This window comes from Camelina sativa, chromosome 11, assembly GCF_030686135.1.
Source record: "Camelina sativa cultivar CO46 ecotype springtype chromosome 11, ASM3068613v1".
In the NCBI taxonomy this organism is placed as follows: Eukaryota; Viridiplantae; Streptophyta; class Magnoliopsida; order Brassicales; family Brassicaceae; genus Camelina; species Camelina sativa.
Window position 1 is genome coordinate 28,567,409 of NC_141890.1, and position 14,459 is coordinate 28,581,867.

Consider the following 14,459-nt stretch of genomic DNA (forward strand, 5'->3'; position numbering starts at 1 on the left):
GATGACTCCGTCAAATTTTACCAAAGACTTTGCTTAATCTGCCTATAAGCATATTTACAGCAAACGCGAACAAGTCTTTTATGTAAATAAGTCTGCTTTTGGTTTGGACTGAATGCTATATGTAGTTAAAATAATTTTAAAATATCGGTTGATAAATTAGGTGGTAAGAAAATGTTTAGGTGCATTCATCTTGGTTATTTTCAAAATTCATTGGTCTTTTTGGAATACTATTCTCTCTTATAAACTACCACAAGGAAAATGTTATTCATTGGTCTTTTTCGAATACTTTAAAGCAGGAAAAATATTGGGTAAATATCTCAGTCTTTACCAACTACCACAAGGACAAAAGTAGTGAACAAATTTACAGGAAGGTCTCATAAAAGTCAACCATTTCAATTTGTGTGTATCTTTTTCCAACAAGACTAGATTTTAACCTGCGGTATACTGCGTGCATATAATTTTTATTATTATTTATATTTTATATTGTAATTGTTTGTTAAATATTGAATGTTTTGCAAATATAGAAATAACTAAATTTCCCGACCGTTTGTGCGGCTAAATGTTTATATTATTTTTTTAAGCCGCAATATATTTCATGACCATTTGTTTGTTATAATTACTTTGTTTTGTTTAGTGTTTGAGATTCTATTTTGATTTTTAATTATTATAAAAAAAATAAGGGATCTAAATACATAGTAAGTCATTTATAAGCTATGATTAAGTCACATTTTTCCTAATAATTTAATTATTTTACTCAATATTAGTTAAATCAACTTAATTTTTATATGTCAAATATTCTAATATTAGTAGTGTTGACAAATAATAAAATGAGGATTTAACCTGTGTTAGCACAAATTTAATAATATTTTATCAATTCCAACATGTTCTCTTGATAACCCATCTACTATATAACAATATTATATCGTTTTTTTTACACATTCGTAATATTTTAAAATTTTATTAATTCTATATATATTAATTGTAATATTTAAATAAATGTGAATTGAAGTTCTTCTTACGTTAAGAATCAAAGCTCACAGGTTTTGGAAAACAAAATAAAAATCATATTGTTGTTTTTCCTTGACAAGATCACTAAGCTTATCATCGGCTATGTTTTTCAAAACTTTATACATTCTATCTAGCTGGAGAGGAATACACGGCGTCATGGCGAGCAACCTACTACGAAGGCGAGGCTAATACAACTCATTGATAAAAATATCAGAAACAGGCTCAGTACCATTGGGGATAGAGAAGGAACAGGCATCCAAATCTGGTTTTCTGCAAGATTTTACTAATTTTTTTTTCAATTGTTTTTAAGAGTTTTTTACAAACTTTAAGAAAGGTTTCACCACAAGCTTTGTAAAACGTTTATTTTTTCTTTGAATATAATTTAACATTAAATTTTTTTTTTTTTTTTTTCTTTGTTTGAAAAGGATTCCGAGATAGAATATTTTCAATACAAAATAGAAGGTGTGGTTGAATATATCATAGTTTTTGTTTCCATATTGATTATGCTGTATTTTTTTAAGTTGGAATGTTATGTAAAATATTTAGGAAACAAAATCTGAAGTAATGCTATCTTTAGAAATTTTTTAGGGATTCATTTTGTAAATAAGTACAAATAAAAGAGTAGAACTCAAAATGTATTTCAAAAATTTATATATAGATACGCTTCATACAACTCTCAATCAGAATGATACTTTGTTTTGGGAAAAAATGAAACTTTGATTATGTCCAATTCTTCCGATCGCATGGTGATTCAATTGGGTTTTTTTTGGATTTATGGTTTTATTTAATCATGAAAGTTTTTTTTGTTTTTGACAGTTGAAAAGCTTATTTTCCCTTCATTAGCAGTTTATGATTTTGGATGTAATTTTAGTAGAAAATTGATGCATGGTGCATCTTTATGAAAGTTAATATTTCTGTTTTCTGGTTTGTTTACGCTAACCTTATTTGATTGGAGTAGTTTTTATCTTTTGTAGCAACTTTAAAGTTAATAAAGACCTCATTAGGTATCCATGATAAGCAATATCGTAACGACCTGATTTTTAAATTGACTGGATTTATCCTTGTAAGTTTTTTAAATATATATCTTAAATACACATTAATGGTTTGAATTGAGTGGCGTCATCATAGCAATGTGTTAATCATTTTTGTAATCGTTTATGTTCTTGCCCCAGTCCTTTTCTAATACTTTCATCTCATACTTTAAAAAATTATTTTCACTCCATAAAATACTCCATTTGGCACATTCATACATGTACACATAAACTATCAGATGGATGGCATACTTTGTTTTGGAATATGCTGTTTCAATTAAAGTGTCATTTTCCTTGAGTGTGTGTATCTTTCTAACAACTCATAAGATTTTATCAAGTATCTACCTCTTGATTATGCATTGCTGACACCGGAAAACGTTAGACAAAATCAATATAAGAAAAGTACAGTTTAAATATAAAATTAGCTGAACCAAATCATTTTATTTTATTTTGTTAAGCATAACATTTTCATGATACGTATTACATTGTTATTTAACTGTTACAATGACAAAGACTCTTAAAATATATAGACTCAATTCTTGGATGCAAACTTGGCCTCAAGGTCTTTGACGACATTGACATCTAACTGAAACGCCTGAGCCAGAACTTCTGGATAAATGGGAGGCTTCGATCCAAACACTGTGTTTGCAATTGTAATGACACCAGCGTTCTGGCTACTTAGTCCCGCAAAGGCAAGAGCAGGGGTCTTCCCAATATTCACTTGAAAATGAATCATCCCTATGGGGAAAACAAACACGTCTCCGGGGTGCAAAATTTTGGCGAATAACGATTATTATCTTGATTGGAAGAGACAAACCCGACATATAGAGTTCCCTCGATAAGGACAAGGATCTCAGTGGCAAGAGGGTGCGTGTGAGGCGGGTTTTGGCCATAGGGCGCATAGTCTATGCGGACCAAGGATATTCCCATAGTGTTTAGCCCTGGAATCTGATCGACGTTCACCGTTGTAACGTTGGATTTGACGTCATTATCAGTGTTTCCTGCCTGGTTGAGGCCTGAGAAGAAGAAATCGTCTGCCTTTGCTTGCTTCGGGTCCTTACAAAGCTTACCATTCACAAAAAATGCAAGCAGAAATATTGATTCGAAAGCATATATTACTACTTCGATTTTAATCATAATAAAGGATAACAGTAAGTAGAGAATTAAAGAAACGTTGTCTTTTTATATTATTCATACCACCATTGTTGAGTTTACCAACGGCCACACAGAAGTCTTGGAGTGGACTTGGATCATACGCATTGGAAAAGGGAATGATCAATGCCAAAGTAATAATAGAGATAATAAACTGAGAGACCTTCATTTTTATTTATGCTAATGCGTTTTTATGATTTGCTATATGAAGCATGAGTGCTTACTATTTATAGGGCAAGAACGTATGTTATGTTTGACGTGGTCCAGAGTCATTTGTATCTAGGATGTTTCAAAGTGGCAGTTAGAATGTTTAACAAGTCTATCGTTAATTAATTCGGATTATTTGCATGACACACCACCGCGTGTTATAGGAAAACAATTATGTTTGGAATTATAATAAGTAGAATAAGCAGTAGGTAATGAACTGAATAAGTGGATACAAATGAATTTTTAATGTGGAACTGCCGGGGGGCGAATAAACCCAATTTTAGACGGTTTATTCGGTATATGTTGAAGAAATTTCCGGTTGATGTTCTCGCTCTGTTTCAGACTCATGCTGGGAGTGATAGAGCGGGTAGGATCTGTCAAGAACTGGGTTTTGATCAGTCGTTTCAGGTGGATGCGGTAGGGCAAAGCGGGGGTTTATGGCTATTGTGGCGGTCCGGAATTGGTACGGTTTCGGTTCTCGAGTCTGGAGACCAGTTAATTTATGCCACAATTGGGGATGGTTTGGAGCTTAGTCATTTGGTGGTCGTGTACGCGGCGCCAACGGTGAGCCGACGAAGTGGCTTATCGACTAAGTTGTGAGATGTGATTCATGATGTGGATGGGCCAGTCATAATGGGAGGTGATTTTAATACCATCATTCTACTGGACGAGAGAACTGGAGGTAATGGTCAGCGCTCTCCAGATTCTTTGGCCTTTGGTGAATGGGTGAACGATTTGTCTCTCATTGATATGGGATTCAGGGGTAATCGGTTTACTTGGAGAAGAGGGAAAGTTGAGACTACATACGTAGCAAAACGGTTGGATAGAGTTTTTTGCAACGCATATACGTGTCTGAAGTGGCAGGAGGCATCAGTAACTCATCTGCCATTCCTGTCTTCGGACCATGCTACACTGTATGTTCAGCTTTGTCCGGTGGTGAGAGGTAACCCGCGTAGACGGCCTTTTCGTTTTGAGGCTGCTTGGATGCAGCATGAGGGATTTAGGGAGTTGTTGGTGAATTCTTGGAGTGGGAAGTTATCAACACCTCAAACTTTGGATGGGCTCAGGCAGAAACTTCAGAAGTGGAATAGGGAAGTCTTTAAGCATATACAACGTCGCAAGGATAATTTGTTATCTGAGATCACAGCTGTTCAGGATGAGCTGGAGTGTACTCAGACACTTGTTAAGTAGGGAGGACTTGTTAATTAAGGAGCTTGATGTGGTGTTGGAGCAAGAAGAGGTTCTTTGGTTCCAAAAGTCACGCGAGAAGTGGGTGGTCCTTGGAGATAGAAATACAAAGTACTTCCACACTTCAACAATTATACGGCGACGGAAAAATAGGATCGAGGCATTAATGAATGATAAGGGCAGATGGTTAACCGATCAACAGGAACTGGAAACGCTGGCGGTTGGGTATTACCAACGTCTATACACTTTAGATGATGTAAATGTGGTAGTGGAGAAGCTACCGCAGGAGGGTTTTTCGGTGTTATCTCCAGTTGAGATTAATGATCTCTCGAAACCTTTCTTTGGACAGGAAGTAGATTGCTCGATAAAGAGTATGGGGAAGTACAAAGCTCCTGGTCCGGATGGGTTTCAACCAGTCTTCTACCAGGATTGTTGGGATGTGGTCGGGGATTCAGTTCGCCGGTTTGGTCTGAAATTCTTTGAGACAGGAGAATTTCCAGAGGGGACGAATGATGCACTGGTTGGATGTTGTTAAAACTCGATCTGGAGAAGGCGTATGATAGCATGCGATGGGATTTCCTCGAGGATACGCTAACAGCTGCAGGGTTCCCCGAGAACTGGGTTATGTGGATCATGTGCTGTGTTACTGGACCATCAATGACGTTATTGTGGAATGGTGAGAAAGCAGAGCCCTTTAAATCATTGCGGGGACTTCGACAGGGAGATCCCTTGTCGCCATATTTGTTTGTCCTCTGTCTTGAGAGGTTGTGCCATATGATTGACAAGTCTATTAGTTTGAAACAATGGAAACCGATCAGTTTGTCGCGTGGAGGGCCTAAACTGTCGCATATGTGTTTTGCTGATGACTTGATCTTGTTTGCGGAGGCATCTGTATCACAGATCAAGATAATACAGAGAGTGTTAGAAACCTTTTGTGTGGCATCAGAACAAAAAGTGAGTTTAGCTAAGTCAAAGATCTTCTTCTCAAGTAATATGAGTCGGGAGTTGGAGGGAATGATTAGCACTGAAAGTGGTATCCAGTCCACTACGAATTTGGGCAAATACTTAGGGATGTCGGTTCTTCATAAACAATACGTTTGGGGATGTCCTTGAACGTGTGTCGTCTCGGTTATCAGGGTGGAAGGAGAAGTGTTTGAGTTTTGCGGGTAGGATCACTCTCACCAAAGCAGTGTTAGCGTCGATCCCAGTGCATACAATGAGCACTATTGCTATGCCTCAGTCTACTCTTAAATGGTTAGACAAGCTATCCCGCTCTTTCCTGTGGGGTAATAGTGCCGAGAGGAAGAAGCAACATCTCTTGAATTGGAAGAAGGTTTGTCGTCCTAAAAGGGAAGGTGGGTCGGGGATTCGTTCTACTCTAGAAATGAATAAATCTCTCCTAGCTAAGGTTGGGTGGAGACTACTCAGGGATCATGATAGTCTCTGGGCCAGAGTTTTAAGGAGCAAATACAAAGTAAAGGATATTCATGACCTTTCTTGGTTGATATCAAAAGGTAGCTGGTCTTCGACCTGGCAGAGTGTGGTTGTGGGGTTAAGAGAGGTGATTGTCCCTGGCTTGAGTTGGGTAATCGGGGATGGGAGGTCCATCAAGTTCTGGTATGATAAGTGGCTACTGAATAGACCGTTGTTGGAGGTCGTGTCAGTGGATTTACCTGCTGAATGCATGGAGCTAACAGCTCATGATCTCTGGCAGAATGGGTTGGGCTGGTTAATGGATCAAATTGATCCTTATGTTGATGAGAGCATTATTTTGTGGTTGAGAGCTGTGGTTTTGGATACTGTTACGGGGGCCAAGGTTTGCTTATCGTGGAATGAAACGCCAGATGGGGTGTTCACGGTGAGCTCCGCCTATACGATGCTTACGCGAGATAGTACACCGCGACAGAATGTGAGTTTGTTGTTTGACAAATGCTGGCAAGTTACGGGACCAGAGCGAATTCGTGTTTTCCTCTGGCAGGCTATGAATCAGATTATAATGACAAATGTGGAGCAATGTCGGAGACATCTATGTGATTCAGGGCTCTGCCAGGTTTGTAAGAGTGGTAATTAGACAATCATTCATATTTTACGGGACTGTCCTGCAATGGCGGGTGTCTAAGACCGTTTGGTACCGTTGGGGAGACGTCGAGAGTTCTTTTCCATGTCTTTGCTGGAGTGGTTGTATAGTAATCTGGGGAACAATACTCTGGTGGGCGAGAGTTTATGGTCTACCTTATTTGCTATATCTGTTTGGTGGGGTTGGAAGTGGCGATGTGGAGATGTTTTTGGAGTTAATGGTAAATGCCGGGATAGAGTGCAGTTCTTAAGAGACTTGGCGAAAGAGTTTTATGTGGCGAGCAAACAGGTTGGGGTGATGCAACAGAATAGAGTACCGAGGGTGGAGAGAATGGTACGATGGTTACGTCCTCAGGAGGGTTGGATGCGGTTGAATACAGATGGGGCATCCAGAGGGAACCTGGGATTAGCAACTACTGGGTGTGTTCTTCGTGATAGTGCTGGTGACTGGGTCCGAGGTTTTATCCTGAATATTGGTATCTGCTCAGCTCCGTTAGCTGAGCTATGGGGTGTATACTATGGTCTGTTTATTGCTTGGGAGAATCGAGTTTCGAGATTGGAGTTAGAAGTGGACTCAGCAATTGTGGTTGGTTTTTTGACGACAGGGATCGGTGAGTCCCATCCGCTGTCATTCCTGGTACGTCTGTGTCATGACTTTTTTTCAAAAAATTGAATAGTCCAGATCTCGCACGTGTATAGGAAGGCAGACGGTTAACGAACTATACGTTTTCTCAGCCTTTAGACTTTAATATGTTTGATGTTGTACCGGATTGTGTCCGTTTTATTTTGTTGGAAGATGTTTGTGGAACTGCATTTCCACGACAACTCCAGTTGTAGTTTCTTTAATTTTTGTTGAATAAAGTTGGGGGCTTGCCCCCTTTTCCGACCAAAAAAAAAAAATGAACTGAATAAGTGGAATGTGACGAACAAATACTTAAACGGTAATAACAATTTAGGTTAGTGGGATAGGAAAATATGTTTATATAATAAGTTGATGATTTTAGCTATTTAAAATATATATTTTCCTACTTAATTAATAAGGATTATTTTCTCTTACGAAAATGTAAGACTGAATCAATATAAGAAAGGTAAAGTTACTACTAAAATATCAAATTTACGTGGAAAGCAATAACTAGTTGGTGAATAAATATTCCCTATTTTGAATTAATGCGCAACATCGAGAAAACAAGAAACCGGGTTCAATTTGTGTGTATCTTCTTTCAACAAGATACTTTGAACATCAATTTCGCATTATTTGCTCATGTTTTCTTTCTTTGTTAATGTTGGGATACAAACAATGTCCCACATCTAAAAATTAAAAAATAATGTTCTAATATATAAGCCAAGATCAACTCAAATTAGTATGAGGCCTTTTGGGAAGGACCCCAATAAGAAATCCGTGTGGGCTTTGCCATCTGGGCCCAAAGCGGACAATATCATACTAATAAGAGAGTTGGTTTGGGCTTGAAAAACCCAACAAGTGGTATCAGAGCCACAAGTTTTGTTGGAGGACTTACTTGATTAAAGATGACGAATTCAAAGCTTGAGGTTGAGAGATTTGACGGATCAGGAGACTTCTCCCTGTGGAAGACAAGGATGTTTGCACATCTGAGAATACTTGGGTTGAAGGATGTATTGGTTGAGCAAGCTCCGCTCCCACCATTAACAGAAGTAGAAGAAGCTGATCCTGCTAACAAGAAAAAGAGAATCGCAGATGAAACAGAAAGGAAAGAACGATGTGAAAAAGCAATGGACATTATCTTCTTAAATGTTGGAGATAAGGTGCTGAGAAAGATTGAAAAGTGCACTACTGCTGCAGAGACATGGACGATGCTAGAGCGCCTGTTCATGGTAAAAACCTTACCAAACAGAGTATATCTTCAGCTAAAGGTATACAAGTTCAAGATGCAAGAGAGAAAGACAATCGATGAGAATATCGATGAGTTCTTGAAGATGATTGCAGACCTAAGCAATCTGAATATTGAAGTTCCAGACGAGGTACAAGCTGTTCATCTTTTGAGTTCACTTCCAGCAAAGTATGAACTCTTAATAGAAACTCTCAAGTATAGTCTAGAAGGCATAACGTTTGAAGAAGTAGCTAGTGCGACTTGATCTAAAGAGCTAGATCTTAATGAAACGTCTGGTTCAAAGTCTCCAGCAGAAGGTTTGTTTGTCAGTTCCAGAGGCAGAGAAAATCAAAGAAACAATAATCAAGGTAGAGGACGATCTAAAAGCAAGGCTAGATCACAATCAAGACAAAGGCATAATAATAGCAAAGGTTGCTGGATTTGTGGAAAAGATGGTCACTGGAAAAGAGATTGTCTCGAGAGGAAGAACAATAATCACCAGAAGAACCAAGTGGAATCTGCCAACATTGCATCAAGTAGTGTTGAACCTCTTATTCTCACAGCAAGTATACAAGATCCTAAAGATGAATGGGTCATGGATTCAGGATGCACATTCCACATCACTCCTATCAAAGATATGTTGTTTGATCTTAAAGAATTTGAAGGAGAAAAAGTGTTAATGGCTAATAACACACACAGTGATGTTAAAGGAATGGGGAAGATAAGGATTGTGAATCTCAATGGCACACAAGTGATCTTAAGTGAAGTTAGATATATGCCATTTGTTGGCAGAAATCTAATATCATATGGACTTCTTGAGAAGTCAGGCTGCAAATATGAGGGTAAGGATTTCAGAATTCAGTTTTATAAAGGGGATCAAAAGGTGATTTCAGGAAAGTACGTGGATGGGCTACACTACCTAGAAGGAACTGTCACGAAGAATGAAGTTTCAGTGGCTAAACTGGACATTGAAATGACAGCAAGGTGGCATTCAAGGCTGGGACATATGAGTCTAAAGAGTATGCAATTGTTAGTAAAGAATGACTATCTGTCTGACAAGGAAGTGAAGACTTTGGGCTTTTGTGAGAATTGTGTGCTAGGAAAGTCACACAAGCAGAGCTTTGCAAAGGGAAAACATACTTCAAAAGGGACTTTAGACTACATACATTCAGATTTATGGGGTTCTCCTTCAACTCCCATGAGCCTTGCAGAATGTCAGTACTTTGTTACTTTTATAGATGATTATTCAAGCAAGGTTTGGATCTATTTTTTAAGAACAAAGAATGAAGTATTCTCTAGATTCAAGGAATGGAAGATTGCAGTTGAGAATCAATCTGTGAAGAAAATCAAGTGTTTAAGAACTGATAATGGCTTGGAGTTCTATAACAATCAGATGGATGAGTTATGTAAGGAATCTGGTATCAAGAGACATAGAACTTGTACATACACTCCTCAACAAAATGGAGTTTCTGAGTGTATGAATATGTTTATCATGGATAAAGTAAGATGCATGCTTTCTGAAACTGGTCTGGAGCAAAAGTTTTGGGCAGAAGCTTCATCTACAGCAGTCTACTTGATTAACAGGTCACCAAATTCTTCAATAGAATACAAGCTACCTGAAGAAGTCTGGTCAGGAGTGAAACCAGATTTATCACACCTCAGAAGGTTCGGATGCACTGCCTATGTTCACATTACTCAAGGTAAGACAGAATCAAGAGCCATCAAAGGTGTCTTTATGGGTTATCCTCAAAATGTGAAAGGTTATAGAGTGTGGATTCCAGAGGAACTAAGGTGTAAGACTAGTAGGGATGTGGTGTTTAATGAGGAGGAAGTCTACAAAGGTCTTTTGGAACCTAAAGAACATACACAAAAGAAGACTAAGAAAGTAACTTTCTGCAAAGATCTCATTCAGGGTACTTCAAATAAAAATCTGCAAGAAGAGAGTTCAGTTGAAGGTGGAGTTATCTCAGAAACAGAAAATTCAGCTGAAGGTGGCTATATCGAAAGTTCAGATTCAGAATCTCCAGAAATTGACAATGATGAGAGTAATGAAGCTACCGAAGATCAAGAAAACTTAGATAATTATCTCCTAGCCAGGGATAGAGTAAGGAGACAGGTCAAACCACCTACAAAGTTTGCGGATTCAAATTTTGTAGCATATGCATTATCTGGAGCAGGAGTTGTTGATCTAGATGAGCCTGCATCCTACTCAGAAGCTAAGGAAAATAAAGACCGGAAGTTATGGGATGGTGCAATGGATGAGGAAATGGAATCTCATGAGAAGAACGGGACATGGAATCTGGTTAAAGCACCAGATAAGAGTATTATTGGTTGTAAGTGGATTTTCAAAAGGAAACCAGGAATTCCAGGAGTTGAAGAACCTAGATTTAAAGCTAGGTTGGTTGCACAAGGATTCTCACAGGTGGAAGGCATAGACTACAATGAAGTTTTTGCTCCTGTGGTGAAACAAGTGTCGATTAGACTACTCTTATCAACTGTAGTTAATCAAGACCTGGAGTTAGAACAACTTGATGTTAAAACATCCTTCCTACATGGTTTATTGGAAGAAGAAATCAACATGCATAAGCCTGAAGGATTTGAAGTTAAAGGGAAGGAAGATAGAGTGTGTCGCCTGGTTAAATCACTTTATGGTTTAAAGCAAAGTCCAAGACAGTGGAACAAGAGATTCATTGTCAAGAGTTCCATAGAAGTGAATATGACCCATGTGTTTATTTCAAAGGCTTGGATAAAACAAATAAAGTGTACTTACTAATCTACGTGGATGATATGTTGGTTGCTTCCAAGGACATGAAGGAAATTCAGAAGTTGAAAAACAGTTTGATGGAAGAGTTTGAAATGAAGGACTTAGGCCCTACAAACAGAATCTTGGGTATGGAGATTATCAGAGATAGGGAGAAGGGAATTCTGAAACTATCACAAGGAAGGTATCTAAGTCAAGTGCTTAAAACATTTAATATGTTTGAGGCAACGCCTGTGGCTACTCCCATAGGTTGTCAATTCAAACTTAAGAGTTTAAGTCAAGAGGAGGAGCAACAGAGGCTAAACTCATGGAGAAAATTCCATATGCAAGTGCAGTTGGTAGTTTAATGTATGCTATGGTGGGATCAAGGCCAGACTTGGCTTATGCAGTGGGTTTAGTCAGTAGATTTATGGGAAAACCAGGAAGATCTCATTGGCAAGCAGTAAAATGTATCATGGGGTACTTAAAAGGTACATTGGATCTTAATCTAACTTTTACAAAGCAGTTGGATTTTCAGGTTCAAGGGTTTTGTGATGCAGATCATGCTAAGGATCTAGACAGAAGAAGATCTATTACTGGTTACATATTTCAAGTTGGAGGTAACATAGTAAGTTGGAGATCGGGTTTGCAACAAGTTGTTGCACTTTCAAGCACAAAATCAGAATATATGTCACTAACAGAGGCAGCTAAGGAAGCAGTTTGGCTGAAAGGAATATGTTCTGAATTGGGTTTTGTTCAATCTCAGGTTAAAGTATTTTGTGACTCACAAAGTGCTATATGTTTGGCGAAAAATAGTGTATTCCATGAGAGTACAAAACATATAGCTGTGAAGCACCATTTTATCAGAGATATGGTTGAACAAGGTGAAATTTTGGTTGAGAAGATTCACACATCAATCAATCCAGCAGATCTACTTACTAAATCATTACCAGCTAATCGATTTGAAGAAGGTCTGCTACAGCTCAGAGTCGTCTGAAGTTGTGGGTTCCTCAGACAAGCAAACTACGGTGACATGTAGTTGGAAGTTACCTGAGCATTTTTTGCAGTGGTGTAGACATCAAGACGGGTTTACTAGTGTTTTGTTGTTGAGCTGCGAGGTTTAAGGTATTAAAAAAAAAACAGTGAGATGATGTTGAAGATAAATCACAGATGTCTTCAATATTCAGAGTACAAAGACAGTAGACAAGGCAAAATCATGCGGAGCTCTATTTGATGTACTAAACAGGTTCTAAGACTAAGGATAAAGAGTCTTGGAAGGTTACCTGAATCTGTGAAAGAGTCTGATGAGTGACTAGAAATTGTTGCTCGGTGGTTTTGGATCTCGCAAAACAGTAAGAAGATATTGAGTTTCAGCCTATATCTTAGGTACTGTAAAGTGAAGATTTATGAGTCTAAACAAAGCTGAAACTAAGTTTAAAATCGTTTACCTGTGCTACACATCGGTGAAGAATTCAGTGTGAGAAATTGCAAGGAGTGAAACAAAAAGTGGGTTAGCTTGTGTTTCAAAGAAATTAACGGAATTAATTTCTAAGCAAGGAGAACAAATTGTTTAGAGGACCTGGGTTCTAAGAAGAAAGTGGAGCTTAATTTCGTCATTCTCAATTTCGGAGATCGGAGTCGCAAATTGGTACCTGGGTTTCGCTGAAGGGGAGGCCATAGGATCGTGGTACATGGTTTGAGGGGAGGTTTGTTGGGATACAAACAATGTCCCACATATGAAGATTAGAAAATAAGTTTCTAATATATAAGCCAAGACCAACTCCAATTAGTATGAGGCCTTTTGGGAAGGAGCCCAATAAGAAATCCGTGGAGGTTTGCCACGTGGGCCCAAAGCGGACAATATCATACTAATTGGGGAGTTGGCTTGGGTTTGGAAAGCCCAACAATTGGTATCAGAGCCTAGGTCAAAAAATGAACCTAGGGGAGTGGGTGTGGGCTCTATGTTCGGTGTGGGAGGATCTCTCAAAAAGATGACATGATGAAGGGTGCCTCAAGAATATTTCAGGAATAAAGGGATACCGAAGCCTAGGTACCTGGATTTCGCTGAAGGGGAGGCGATAGGATTGTGGTACATGGTTTGAGGGGAGGTTTGTTGGGATACAAACAATGTCCCACATCTGAAAATTAGAAAATAATGTTCTAATATATAAGCCAAGACCAACTCAAATTAGTATGAGGCCTTTTGGGAAGGAGCCCAATAAGAAATCCGTGCGGGCTTTGCCATTTGGACCCACAGCGGACAATATCATAATAGGAGAGTTGAATTGGGCTTGAAAAGCTCAACACTTATTCTTCTCAAGGTTAATTTGGTATGCATAGAAATTTAATATGCCGACAATACTAAAACGTAAGATTATTAGAAATTTAATCTTATGCGGACCAATGATATTCCCATGGTGTTTAGTCCTGGGATCTGATCAACATTAACTGTCGTCACATTTGAGCCAACTTGATTATTGGTGTTCCCGGGAGTTTAAGTGTCGTCACAACATCAAAGTTAGTCATAAGAAGAAAAGTAGAAAAATATTAACCGGAAGTTTCATTTCGTACTGCCATTTAGATCATCAGTGGCCACACAGAAGTCTTGTAGTGGACTTGGATCATAAGCATTGGCAAAGGAGATGACTAAAGCAATTATGGAAATAGGGATGAGAGATTGAGAAACCATCATTTTTGTTTTCAAGCACAAGGTTTATGTTAATACTCTCTCTAAATTTGTTATGCATGTGTTGATGGTGAATGGTCAGTGGTTTAAAATTTATAGGACAAGAGCATAAGTCATATTTGACATGGAGGAACTAAAACCAAATATTTAATGGCATTACACAGAGTGTGGTGGACTTTTAGTTAGAAGAGAGTATTTTACCGAAATAAAGACTAGTAGTTGGAAACTTGAAATTCCATTAGGAAGATTGGCCAAATGTTTATGAGTAGAAGTCAAAGAACATTAAAAATTGGACGTTGTCGCTGGCACCAAGATCTAAAACTCTGCTGCTTGTCTGGATCATTGATCCCTCTAACATTCCAACAAAACATCAGTATTACAAAACATTACAACAAATTTGCTCATTGATAGTACCATTTGATAGCACTAATTCTGTAACTGATGTTAAAGAATAGTTTTGGATTTTAGCAATTATATTACAGCACTTTATTAGTGTTAAGCCCATTTATAGCATAAGCGGGAAG

At 38.2% G+C, this 14,459-nt stretch overlaps 1 pseudogene; it reads right to left on the reverse strand.

Annotated features, from left to right (window-relative positions):
• Positions 1 to 2,489: 2,489 nt before the first annotated feature.
• On the reverse strand, positions 2,490 to 3,205 carry LOC104728350 (germin-like protein subfamily 1 member 13 pseudogene; annotated as a pseudogene).
• Between the last annotated feature and the right edge of the window lie 11,254 nt (positions 3,206 to 14,459).